This window comes from Dermacentor silvarum, unplaced genomic scaffold (genome assembly GCF_013339745.2).
Source record: "Dermacentor silvarum isolate Dsil-2018 unplaced genomic scaffold, BIME_Dsil_1.4 Seq208, whole genome shotgun sequence".
Taxonomy (NCBI): domain Eukaryota; kingdom Metazoa; phylum Arthropoda; class Arachnida; order Ixodida; family Ixodidae; genus Dermacentor; species Dermacentor silvarum.
The window spans coordinates 4,361-18,882 of NW_023605860.1; positions in this window are offsets into that span (position 1 = coordinate 4,361).

The following is a 14,522-nucleotide window of genomic DNA, read 5'->3' on the forward strand; positions in this document are numbered from 1 at the left end:
CTTCTTTATTATGAGCCAAAACAAGTGTTTCGCGCTATGATATCTCGCGTTATTTGTCTCATCGTCCTATCTTGTTTTCTCGTTAATTAGCTTGGCACGGGTTACCTGGGACACACTCTATATAGTTTCCATTTGCATCAACCTGGCCGCCATCTTAGCTCTCTAGCACGCCAAGAACATGCGTTAAAAAGAAGTGAAAGACAGCAGATGCCACTCTCTGTCTCAATCAGTGTAAGCGAAGCTTTAAACGGTTGCTGCGCAAACGACACTCCAGTGTATAAAGCGCGCAGTCGTTTGCGGCGACGAGCACGTCCTGAACGTAACTCACTCGAAATGGCAAAAGCCACGACAGCTCACAAAGGGCAAAGGTAGGCGACAAATTGATAACAGTGGTAAAACTGTGAAAACCGGTTACTGTCAAAAAAGCAAACCATGTTGATATAAATACCTCACGTGCTAAGCTAACACACTGGGTGATGTTCATGTGATGTGGCGCACTGATGGCATCGTGGCAAACATGTTTCAATATTAGCACAATAAGCACTTGCATTTGTCAAGTTACGGGCGAACTATATGTAAGTAAAGGCACCAGGACCCACTTTGGACTCGAGGTCTTGCTCCCATTCTTTTTTATACTTTCTCGCATACTTGGCCCAATTTCCCACGGCTTGATTGTCCTCTCCGAGGAGGATTCGATCTTAAGTCTAACCTATGGAAATTAACCTCTAATGTAAGCACTAACAAAAACTCATCTCGCAGGAAAAAGAAAATGGCAGTAAAGCTTAGCGTGAGAAACGTGAAGCAGGTCGAGAGCAGTGCCCGGCGCGATAGTTCACCAAGAAGCCATGGCCATGAACACACCGCAGCGTTTCATCTACACGTCATTCTTTCATGTCGGCGCCACGATCGCCCGACCCTATTTTATTGCTCTCTGATCATAGCGAGTTAGTACGGTGTAATGTGAAAAACCCTCTACTCCCCGGATCATCCCGATGCCCTGGGATAGGGTGTCTCACAGTGAAGCGCGATGTAAGTTTAAGTACATCTAAGACCAAAGCCACCGGCTCAGATAGCGGCGCAGAGAATGGAGGGGGAGGGGCGTGGAGGGCATTTCGCGCACGCACACGCGCAGAGGCGCGCCCTGCCGGCTCAGCCAGCTAAAACATAGCCTTCAAGATTTGTTTCAACTCGATCAGATGCTCTCTGGACCGTTGATTAGGGCTCCACTTATAGCCAAAACAAAGCCAAGTCGCAGATTTTCAGTAGCCCAAATATAGCCACATAGCCAACTCATCCAAGTCGACGCCAAATTTTTTTTCTGTAGCCCAATTTGGCTATATATAGCCAAACCTGGCAACACTGTTGTAAAACTGTCAGTTTTTGCAAAAGTTGACTGTGAAACCGTTGTCATGTACGTTGGCCTAATGCACTTTCAAGCGGTTTGCTACCGCTTTTCGTCTTAGGAAACCCCAACTGTCGTTGGAAATAAATAAAGATTGATTGATTGATTGATTCATTCATTGATGTTAATATAATTATGTTCTTTCGTTTCCCGTAATGCTGGCGTCAATGGTCTGAGTGTGAGATAGAGCATAGAAACGTGTGTAAGGCAACACATTGCAAGCTATGGTGAGCTTTTGAAATTAGGCTTCTAGAAGTATCCATAAATCCAAACAATGCAAACTTTTAAAGCGAAGCTTTATTCCCTATCATTTCCGTGGTTTCGCGTTGGTTGGTCTGTCGGTAGCTCGCTGGCCGGGTTCTCGACGAGTAGGTTTGCATTCACAAAAAAAAAAAAAAAAGAAAGTGAAGCGCTTTCAGTGGTGGGATTTGAACCTCTGTGCCCAACGCAGCAGTCTCCGGTGCGAACACCAACAATCACTTTCAAATAGTCGCCACGTGTTCATTATGATGCTGATTTTAATGCTATGGCACGCACCCACAAAGGCGGATCGGTCAGAACGCGCGTCCACACGTTGATTAAGGAGACGATGGTCTCCGTACAATAGCACATACTATATGACACCTACCCTCAATGATGGACATGCGAATAAATACATATGTGTACACGATTTGTCCACATTTCTTAGCACGGGTATGCGATCGCATATGCACACGCGAGTTTCCTTTACGCCAATAACGCAGAAGTCAAAATGGTCAAAATGTACAGCAATTCATTACCCGCATCCCGAAAACTTCGCTTCACAGAGATTCCGGCATGCGCGTTAGAACTATGCGTTGCACGTGCATAATGTTTTTTTTTTCTTAACGACATCGTCTTTTGTATAGTGATGAGTGCGCGATTGTCTACCTTGATGTAACGACATTTGCTAGTGCGACAACAAAGTCCTGGCAAACCAGACATACCGGAGGATTCTCGGTCGGGTGTTTATTGTTTTCTTTTTTATCTTTTCTTCCCGCTTGTTAAGCTATTTTTTTATGCAATTAGAGCATCACTGGACTTATAAGGCTGGGCTAGCGCTGTCACGGCTGTCTTGACCACAAGGTGAGTGAGATAGCCACAATCAGCTTGAAACTTGCACGCACGCACGCACGCGTGCACGCACAGACACACACTTCAGCAAACAGCGCATAAAAACAGGACACAGAAAACGAGCACACGACACATCCGATGACTTCCAACCACACAAACACACATCCACACATCCACGCATGAACGCATGAAAGCACAGACGCACGCACAGACGCACTAAGCGTCATTTTGTCCCAATCAGCTGTACAATGCGCAATTTAGGTTGACAAAACTGTAAACATTTCCTTCTAAGAAAATATTGGCTTAGCAAACGCTTCCAAAAGTAAACTTTATTTGGCCCGCGTGTGCTTTGGTCAGGCCTGCAAAGTGAGTGGCGCGCAGCGAAGTAAACACTTCCGCACACGGAACGGTGCTGGCGCAGATTATCGAGCGCTACAAATAATGCGACGCACTATTGGTCAGCCTCTCAGCAGTTGCGTGCGGACGATTTAAGTCCAAAAAAAAAGTTACCATTTGTGTGTCTTTAGGACGCGCTGTATCTTTCGCGATGCTTTCCCGAGCTCTTCAGGGAGAATAGTGGTCACGTGGCCCGAATTAAAGAACAGAAGCTTCAAACACCCACGCGACCGACGTCTTTTGCAAAGAAGCCGTCACGACAAGGCCGGGATCTCGAGAACCATTTTGCGACCAAGTTAAAAGAAAAGAAAGGGGAAAAAAATAACCACCAAAGGCGATCAAAGAAAAACAAAACGAAAAGGTGAAAAGAGGTCATGACGGGAGCTCAGTTTAGGGCGGCTGAAGAGTGAAGCCTTATGTGTGTGTGCGCATAGGTGTGTCTGTGTGTGTATATATGTATGAGTGTGCGCGTTTGTATTTGTATGTGTGCTTTCGCTGCCAGTGTGCGCCCCTCTCCCGAAGCAGCGGTAGAGGATGAACTCGGCGCGTTTGAGTTCGTGCCCAGGAGCGATTATCTCCGGCGCTGGCGAAGAGCGGAAGCCAAGCGACGACCCCTATCTCTCGGAGGCGGGTCCGGAAAGCGCATCGCTTTAACCACCCTGTGCCCGCTTTACGCGCGAAATTGCGGACCCGCACGCACGGCTTGTTTTGAGCGGCCGAGACCGGGGTATCCGATGGACTGCACCTCTTCGCCTTCAAAATAAGGTAGCTCCTGCCATCGACTGTGAAAGCGAATTGCGCGCTTTACTTGTTCTTTTTTTGTGTTGAGACGAACAAGCCTGGCTGCGCCTAAGTTCGCGACAAAGCAACTTAGATTCGTCAAAGTACAGACCACCCCTCGGATATTGATTGACGAGATCAGCGAGGTGAACAGAGAAGCAGGAGCACTGCAGTGTGCAGGTGCAGGCACCCCCTCGCCTGCTCGCAATTGTTGCGTGTGCACCGCTAATTCCATCCTTTTTTCTAGAAGGTGGGAGTATTTCTGAGACGATGCGCGGCTAATCGGTGCGCGAGTACACTAAAGAAACAAGCGGGAGCGCTCGTGCTTAAGAAGAAGCACTGGATCGCTTGCGATTCGTGTAACCATCTCGAAGCACGGTGTTCGGAACAGCTGACCTCGACCCACTGACGGTTATGCGTTTAATGGAGAGGTCATCTCTAACTGCTTTCACTATAGTGTACCGTACTTTCAGGGCAGTGGTTCACAGCTTCGTAGCCTGGATCTCAGTTGTTGGTTGCTCTTTATTGTTATTATGCATAAGTGTGTGTGCAGGAGAGGTTGGCATCAAACGTGATGCCCGCTACGCCTTCTCTTTTAGGCTAACAGTACTTGTGAAAAATTGGCTGACTAAAACAAACAAACGAGTAAAAAAAAGACACTCGCAGTACGTAACAAAGACTGGTCGGCTAAAACAGACACACAAAAGAGATAGGCGTATAATATCTGCATAAAATAAATACAGCTCCAAAAGAGCTAACGCAGAGTTCACATAAAGTTCAAAACGGTGCATGGTACGTCACAACACAGAATTTGCACATCAAGTAAAATCATTTAGGGATATAGAAATCACAGCTGTAACTGCGAGCTCTTGCAGTTGAATTGTTGGATATGGCCCTCATATTTTTCCCTATAAGTGGCCGGTTGTCCCGACCACACGATTATTCTGGTAATTTATTTCTACGCGGACCATGGATACTCCAGCGCAACAAGTGGTCTTCTGATTCCGTGCAAGATCACATCGCACTTTCGGCTTAGTGTATGTAGAATTATACTAGACGTAATCTGTCTATTACTGTTTCGAGAAAACGTGTAACCGTTACTGGAATAGTGAACTGAAGTTTTGGGCCAATCTGAAACAAAACGGAGTTTCCACCAACGTTTTCAATGTCGCTATCTCTCAATGTTCGGACTCAAAGTTGACGTAAACTGTTGCGTGCATCGCCGTAACGGAGAGGTATCAGATGAGCCTCATTTTCAGTATGCACCACGCGTACTCAACTGTCTGCCTCTGTTTTGCATGGAATGCCACGTTGACTAGAAAGTCAGTGAAATAATATTTCATGTTTCATGTTTATTGCCTTTGTAACATGTTTTCTTTTTGTATTTCATATACTAGAGCCTGCTCTTTTTTTCGTGCTTATGGAATTAATGTTCAATAAAGATGCTTGAGAGTCCCTCAGGATGACCTATCTGAGTGGCCAGGTATCGTTTTGGACATATGAAGGTCGAGGCAGACATGATAGCAATAAGTTCCACTTTTGTAGGGTAGCGACGCTTGATAATTATAACGTTTGCTGTTCTCTCGTAGAGGGTATGCAGAATGCAGAAATTAAGCTTTCAATTTCGACACGAGCCATCTATGTAAACTTGAATGAAATCTCTGTAGCCACAGTAGGTATGCCACATTGCTCACTGTTTCACAGCTATTTCCGGTTGGTAACATTTACGAGAGGTACGGGGTACTTTGGTCGAAACCTCAGCAGCTCAACTTCTTGTGGGCAAACCATACCTGCGAGAATGCTGCTGCACTGTTCTATTGTCGCGCGTACATGTGCACCGTTTCTATTATTTAATTCATGTCGAAGCGGGAAAAGCGCATAATGCGTTTCTAGCTGAGAATAATGGCGCCTTTTCTCAATAAATCTCCGTACCCTAAAGGGAGATTGGCGTGCCTCTGCAATTACTGAACACCTGCCGTTGCACGTGGTACTGCAAGACATATACGCAGATTTCTGGCGAGAAGAGGCTTCCTCTGAGGGACAGAATGCGCTATTCTTTGCCTTATGACTGTACAGTGCACGCGAAGCAGTGAAGATGTTGAATAGCCCCACTTCGTTCCCGCATTGCGCCGTAGAACATTTAGCACCACATCAATGTTCTGTTCCCTGTATTTTACTTGCGCAATCGGCAGCACTGACTAACATAGGCGCTGCTGGTGTTAGTACTCTGTGAAGTATAACGCCTAAGAACGTATGTTGCCGAACATGAGCTGGGTGTTTTCCCTCTATCAATAGACTAAACTTTTTCAAAAGTTTTCATGTGTAAGGGGGAACAGCAGTCGTTTCATTGGGAGAGCCATGGCTCGAATAATTAAAAATTCATTGATGGCAGCTAGGCCTTCTTACAGACTGCTATGTGAAATGGATGTTTGAGCTGGAAAACCATATTGCATAGACCCTTTGCGTATATTGAGTAGCTCAGGGGGGCAGGCAAGGCACTAGACAGCTGATAAATAATGTAATTTATCAATAAAGGACTTAACACACTTCCTTGCAGTACAAGGTGTGCCAATTTGTATTCTTGCTCTTTCGTTCAGCTGTATTAGTGAATACTGTCTTTTTCTTTAGAAAATCTACGATCCAATTTAGGGATCGGCCATCAATGCCTAACGGAAGCAGGCCGTGTAAAACGTGGATGTGACTTGCTGTTTCAAAATAGGGCCAAGTATTGTGAAATACAGCAACAGGAATGTTTCTACATTGCCGTTCGTGCTCTATATATGCGTCATCAGGTCCATGATTGCGTGCATGCTGCAATATCATCTGCGGAACCCCACCATGTTATTGGACAGCCTCTGGGTATTTGAGACCCGCCAACGAAGCATGGCTTAACTCATTGTCACCATTGTTTTACAGAGGCAGCTTGCAAGGCTCACTGGACGAAATGAATTAAAAGGTAGAGGTGTCTTGCCAGGCTTCACGACCAGCTACTTTCGCTGTTTTCCACGAAGCCCGGAGGGGTTCTGAGATTGAAATGTCATTAAGCACTTTCAATAGGATACATTTCCCTGCGGGATTAAGATTTCTTGAAGTGTTGTATTTTATGCCATCTTGCCCTGCGGCAGTCTTGTTACACGTTTAAAGCGCACATTCAAGTTCCTGGATAGAAAATGGCTGATCTAGTTTCAGGTTTTTTTCAATGCAGTGGCAGGTGATTGGGGGGAAATGGGGGTTGCTTCAACTTTTGTGGCTGAGCTTTGAAACACTGCTGTGTTCAAAGTCGCTCCCTGGACGCAGTATAGCCTGCCAACATTGCTAAGGTTAGAGCCATAGATGACTGTTGCTGTGTCTCAGGTCCCTAAATTACCTTGGAACTTTCCACAATTTTGACCTTGGAGTTATAAGGGTTAATGAAGAGCCGAATTCTGTTCACCGCTTTCTGCCTAGTTTCTGAAGTTCCAGGCGCATCTTGGAGTGACTTTGAGCGTAGAGCTACACATCGACTAGACCCAGGGGCGGATCCAGGTTTTTCTGAGGGGGGGGGGGGGGGGGTCAGCTTCTGTCAATGATGATGAAGATGATGATGATGATAGTAGCCTTTCTGATTTACCGAAATGCATCGTTTCTGCTCACGATAAACCCGCGTTTTATACGGCTAGAGCAGCACCTGTAGCCCGCCGTGGTGGCTCAGTCAGCTCGTGCTGCTGAGCACGAGATCGCGGGATCGAATCCCGGCCGCGGCGGCCGCATTTCGATGGAGGCGAAATGCAAAAACGCCCGTGTGCTTGCGTTGTAGTGCACGTTAAAGAACACCAGGTTGTCAAAATTAATCCGGAGCCTTCCACTACGGCGTGCCTCATAATCAGAACTTGTTTTGGCACGTAAAACTCCAGTAAGAGGAAGAAGGACTTTAACGAAGCCAGGTATCGGTTTCTCCGAGCTTATAGGAAAAGGACGTTACCCAATACAGCCATGTGCTTGGCGGCTGTGCCTGATAATATAGGGTGTTCAAAACTAAGATTTATATGGTTTTCTTAAAATTAGGCACGGGGAGGCACGCGAAGACCAACTGTGCAAATAAGTTATGTGGCCAGGTGGGCACAAAGTGAGATGATAATTATCGGTGTGAGCCGCCGAATTAACTAAAGTTGAACAATTATTTTTTTCTTCGACTGCAGTAAGTGGGTATGTTTGTATTGAAAACTTAGAGACAGTCGTGTTTCTACACAGTATCGATCGGAAGAATTATTCGAGCGTGTTCGTGCTCCGAGATATCCGACTCCAAATTTCAATTGTCGTACTGCGCAGAGTTATCGAGTCGATGCGGGAGTGGTTTATGCTTTGCGTTGCTGTGGAAGGGAGGCATTTTGAACATTTTTAGGGCATTGACATCCTGATGGGTGAAGTATTGTGACTGTTGTCATGAGATTTGTGCATGACAACACCAAACTTAAAGCGGCAGTATGTATGAAATATTCGTTAGCATAGCTAAAAAGGTTTCTGCGGTTGATGGTGTAGTTGTTGCTTTTGATTTCAATAAAACTTACAATACTTGGAAATAAACAGTCACTTTATTTGCGTAGCCCAGGCAATGACCATGCCCGGTTGTCTAGTCACCATTACGCACGCGCATTGCCCTCCGGCTTCTCCGCTCGCGCCATTATCTGGGCATGGCAGCTGCCGCCAGCATTACAGGCGGCGCGGTCGCGTGTTACGACAGCGGTTACGGGTTCTTAGATTTTTTTTTTGCGCCAGCCGTGAGAGGAAGGGGGACAGTTATTATCTTTGCTAATGCCTCCGCCGCGTTGTCAGACTAAACGCCGCACTCAACAGCCGCGTCACATCATGGAAGAGCTTTGCGCCAATCCTCACTCTCTTGCATGCGTAATCATGCGAACGACAATTAAAATTTGGAGTTGGATATCTCGGAGCATAGACATGCTAGAAGAATTCTTCCAAGTGAAACTGTGTAGAAACACGACTGCCTCTAACTTTTGAATACAAACATAAAAACTTACTGCAGTCAATAAATAGTTAATTATTCAATTTTAGGTAATTCGGCTGCTGACAGCGATAATTATCATCTCACCTTGTGTCCCCCTGGCCATGTAACGTATTTGCGCAGGTGCTTTTTACGTGCCTCCCAGTGCCTAATTTTAAGAAAACCATAAAGCTTAATTTTGAACACCCGGTATGTCTAGCCTGTATTGTTTCTTAAAATAAAATTTGGGATGATCTGTCGCAGGTTTGTTATAAATGCGTAAGCACGGGTCCGTCTTTGGAGTTCTGTTGGGACACCTTGATTTCCTGAAGAAGATTCTTTGTGTTCGGCTGAGACACCTTCTTTGCTTTGGAGCTCCAACGCGGCAACCACTACGCTGGTTGTTTACGATATGCGAATCACCGCGTATGAAGAAGACTCATGACGCCAGCCAGAAGAACGATGTGGCCTAGTAGCCGAGAGCACGAGCCAGCGTCTACATGTTTTGTTTCCCACGCGACGTCATCCTTACACAAGGCGCGCATCTGCTTCCGTTTCTCTAACCACGCGTGGTTAGCGGCCAACGCCCGCGCGCTGGCGTTGGCCGCTGACGTCACGCTCCTCCACTTCGCAGCCGCTGCTCGAGGCTTCGCCACGCTCCGCGAGAACGGCCACTCAGATAATAAACGGATCCGGCGGCTTTGAGCCTCCTATGCTTAATGTACGACAATGAAAAACTTGTAGCGTACGAACGGTACTGTGCTCGTACTGGGTATTGTCAACGTGTAACTGTGATCACACTTCTTCTTTCTGGGGTTTTACGTGCCAAAACCAGTGATCAGAATGAGTGCTACAGTTAAAAAAAGTTGCCTATGCGTAGTTCTTAGTTTAGCTGCTAGTTGTTATTATTTATATATGAACCCTTCAGCGAGAGATCTCTTTCATTAAGCAGGTTGGTCGCGGAACCGATGACAGCCAATGAGGCAACCGATGACACCTCAATGGGGAACAGAGTTGATCAGCTAGGCGCGAAGGCGCTCGCGCGGACATCTGCGTGCTTGGCAAAGGGACGTCCCCTCGTTCATTCGACGCCACCGATGGGACGAGTAATGCACGGCAGGCACCAGGAGGTCCAAGGTGTTCATGAGAAAAAATAACTACGGCAACTTCGCGACACCACACCCCTACGGAATACAAATAAGCTTGTGAGCGAGCTAGCTTTACTTCTACAGGGCTGATACCACTGGTACTCGCGAAAAATAATTTTGAAGAATGCTGGTGGCCATATTTTTTTTGCGACAGGGCCATCCCTCTGTCAGCGAGGGGGCGATGCAGAAATCTGAGAGGGGGGTCAGGACATCCGGACATCCCCCCTGGATCCGCGCCTGGTACACTCACCTCTCCTTAAAACGCTGCTTTGGCGCATGCACCACATCCCCATGCTAATGCAAGAGCTCTCGTCGATTAACGGCATGAATAAACGCGTACGTGAAAATTGGTTCTTGCTGAAAAAATGCTAAGCCTATAGCCCACGACAATGTCGTCACCAGCCGGGTCCACTCACCTCTCCTTAAAACGCTGCTTTGGCGCATGCACCACATCCCCATGCTAATGCAAGAGCTCTCGTCGATTAACGGCATGAACAAACGCGTACGTGAAAATTGGTTCTTGCTGAAAAAATGCTAAGCCTATAGCCCACGACAATGTCGTCACCAGCCCGGTCCACTCACCTCTCCTTAAAACGCTGCTTTGGCGCATGCACCACATCCCCATGCTAATGCAAGAGCTCTCGTCGATTAACGGCATGAATAACGCGTACGTGAAAATTGGTTCTTGCTGAAAAAATGCTAAGCCTATAGCCCACGACAATGTCGTCACCAGCCGGTCCACTCACCTCTCCTTAAAACGCTGCTTTGGCGCATGCACCACATCCCCATGCTAATGCAAGAGCTCTCGTCGATTAACGGCATGAACAAACGCGTACGTGAAAATTGGTTCTTGCTGAAAAAATGCTAAGCCTATAGCCCACGGACAATGTCGTCACCAGCCGGTCCACTCACCTCTCCTTAAAACGCTGCTTTGGCGCATGCACCACATCCCCATGCTAATGCAAGAGCTCTCGTCGATTAACGGCATGAACAAACGCGTACGTGAAAATTGGTTCTTGCTGAAAAAATGCTAAGCCTATAGCCCACGACAATGTCGTCACCAGCCGGGTCCACTCACCTCTCCTTAAAACGCTGCTTTGGCGCATGCACCACATCCCCATGCTAATGCAAGAGCTCTCGTCGATTAACGGCATGAACAAACGCGTACGTGAAAATTGGTTCTTGCTGAAAAAATGCTAAGCCTATAGCCCACGACAATGTCGTCACCAGCCCGGTCCACTCACCTCTCCTTAAAACGCTGCTTTGGCGCATGCACCACATCCCCATGCTAATGCAAGAGCTCTCGTCGATTAACGGCATGAACAAACGCGTACGTGAAAATTGGTTCTTGCTGAAAAAATGCTAAGCCTATAGCCCACGACAATGTCGTCACCAGCCGGGTCCACTCACCTCTCCTTAAAACGCTGCTTTGGCGCATGCACCACATCCCCATGCTAATGCAAGAGCTCTCGTCGATTAACGGCATGAACAAACGCGTACGTGAAAATTGGTTCTTGCTGAAAAAATGCTAAGCCTATAGCCCACGACAATGTCGTCACCAGCCCGGTCCACTCACCTCTCCTTAAAACGCTGCTTTGGCGCATGCACCACATCCCCATGCTAATGCAAGAGCTCTCGTCGATTAACGGCATGAACAAACGCGTACGTGAAAATTGGTTCTTGCTGAAAAAATGCTAAGCCTATAGCCCACGACAATGTCGTCACCAGCCGGGTCCACTCACCTCTCCTTAAAACGCTGCTTTGGCGCATGCACCACATCCCCATGCTAATGCAAGAGCTCTCGTCGATTAACGGCATGAACAAACGCGTACGTGAAAATTGGTTCTTGCTGAAAAAATGCTAAGCCTATAGCCCACGACAATGTCGTCACCAGCCGGGTCCACTCACCTCTCCTTAAAACGCTGCTTTGGCGCATGCACCACATCCCCATGCTAATGCAAGAGCTCTCGTCGATTAACGGCATGAACAAACGCGTACGTGAAAATTGGTTCTTGCTGAAAAAATGCTAAGCCTATAGCCCACGACAATGTCGTCACCAGCCGGGTCCACTCACCTCTCCTTAAAACGCTGCTTTGGCGCATGCACCACATCCCCATGCTAATGCAAGAGCTCTCGTCGATTAACGGCATGAACAAACGCGTACGTGAAAATTGGTTCTTGCTGAAAAAATGCTAAGCCTATAGCCCACGACAATGTCGTCACCAGCGGTCCACTCACCTCTCCTTAAAACGCTGCTTTGGCGCATGCACCACATCCCCATGCTAATGCAAGAGCTCTCGTCGATTAACGGCATGAACAAACGCGTACGTGAAAATTGGTTCTTGCTGAAAAAATGCTAAGCCTATAGCCCACGACAATGTCGTCACCAGCGGTCCACTCACCTCTCCTTAAAACGCTGCTTTGGCGCATGCACCACATCCCCATGCTAATGCAAGAGCTCTCGTCGATTAACGGCATGAACAAACGCGTACGTGAAAATTGGTTCTTGCTGAAAAAATGCTAAGCCTATAGCCCACGACAATGTCGTCACCAGCGGTCCACTCACCTCTCCTTAAAACGCTGCTTTGGCGCATGCACCACATCCCCATGCTAATGCAAGAGCTCTCGTCGATTAACGGCATGAACAAACGCGTACGTGAAAATTGGTTCTTGCTGAAAAAATGCTAAGCCTATAGCCCACGACAATGTCGTCACCAGCCCGGTCCACTCACCTCTCCTTAAAACGCTGCTTTGGCGCATGCACCACATCCCCATGCTAATGCAAGAGCTCTCGTCGATTAACGGCATGAATAAACGCGTACGTGAAAATTGGTTCTTGCTGAAAAAATGCTAAGCCTATAGCCCACGACAATGTCGTCACCAGCCCGGTCCACTCACCTCTCCTTAAAACGCTGCTTTGGCGCATGCACCACATCCCCATGCTAATGCAAGAGCTCTCGTCGATTAACGGCATGAACAAACGCGTACGTGAAAATTGGTTCTTGCTGAAAAAATGCTAAGCCTATAGCCCACGACAATGTCGTCACCAGCCGGGTCCACTCACCTCTCCTTAAAACGCTGCTTTGGCGCAAACACCACATCCCCATGCTCATGCAAGAGCTCTCGTCGATTAACGGCATGAATGCTGTTAATCGACAAGAGCTTGAAAATGCCGGAACCTATAGGAGCCGCACCAATTCCCGTGACATAGCCCACATCTACCAAATTGCCTTCGCCTACACTGAAATCCCTCATCAATATAAAATGTTGGTTTCCCAATTTAATTCATTGACTTTTAAGGCCTTGAAAGGACACGTTGCGCTCACATTCCTTGTTAGGCGCGTAAACACGCATCGCTCGCCATTTCACCACTCCATTTACAATGTCGCACACTATTTGACAGCCATTAACATCGCAAACAACATTTTAAATAACTACGTCCAGAGCACTCCTAACAAGAATGTAGCACCCACCAGCCCTACCTACAGAATATGATACAGAAACATAATACCGTGGCCTAAAATCTTCTACCATACGGTACGTTCCTTCACTTTCAACTTGAGTTTCTTGCACTGCGATAACGTCAAGATCAGTTTCGAAAACAGCCTGCTTAGCTGGTACTGTTTTCGTTTAAACCCAAGGCCCCTTACTGTAATACTACCAACTCATAACGCGATATCTGTGGAATTCATTCTGTTATGAAGAAGAAAAGGACCGGTAAACATTTACACTGTTGCCACACAGCTAGCTGCACACTCACGTTTATTGGCACAGCGCAGCGAAAACCATCCTGTGGGCTGCCGTCGTTGGATGCCATATCTGTGAATGTCCATCGCGCAACTTGCATCGCGTTGTAGTCGCCCGCTACCCCACCGTACCCAATCAAACCCGCCATCCCACCCCCTTCCAAAAAAAAAAAAACCGTCAGAACACACACCATCACGCTATGTCGGTGATGACGGCGACGGTTTCCTATCCGTTGGTACATTCGGTGCCGGCTTCAATGTCGATCGACGGACGTTGGTGGTCTTGAAGGGCGGCTCGCTTTGAACCACCTGGCTTTTCCTTGGTTCACGTCATTGCTTTCCTCAAAGGTCCTCTTCATTGCCGCACCACCGGTGCTTGGGCCACTGGTGTCCATAGGGGTTGCCTTGTCTGCTGGTGCTGTCGGCTGGTGCTGTCTTTACTACTGGCCTTTGCGGCGATCTTAGTCGCTGCGTCCTTGGCAGGCGTTTCTGCGGCCACCTCTGCTCTTTGCACTTTATCGTACTTTCTATCTTTAACGATACTGCTGGATCCGTCTGGAGTAGCGACGACTTTCGCCTTAGAGTTTTGTGTAACGATTAACCCACCGGCCTCTTCCTTCACATCAGCGGCATCCATGACGTACTCTTGGATGACCTCATCGGTCTTTGCAGGGCCTGCGATGTTCTCATATGTCCGCACACACTGGCTCTCTTTGTGCCCAAAGCGCCGGCAAAGGGCACGGTGCGCGACACTCCCGCCTGGTATGTCCTGTGCGGTTGCACCTCAAGAACGACAGAGCTCTTCTAGGGGCCACGAGAAGAAGAACACGTAAAAAGAGAAGCTTCGACAATGTTGCATGACAGCGGATGCATAGTTTTCGTTTGCGTTCAGCCGCGACATTCGTCACCGTTGATAATTCGGATGAGCCAGAAGGCCTTCAGTTCAGCAAAAAATCTAAGTGTGGTTCGGACGCTTC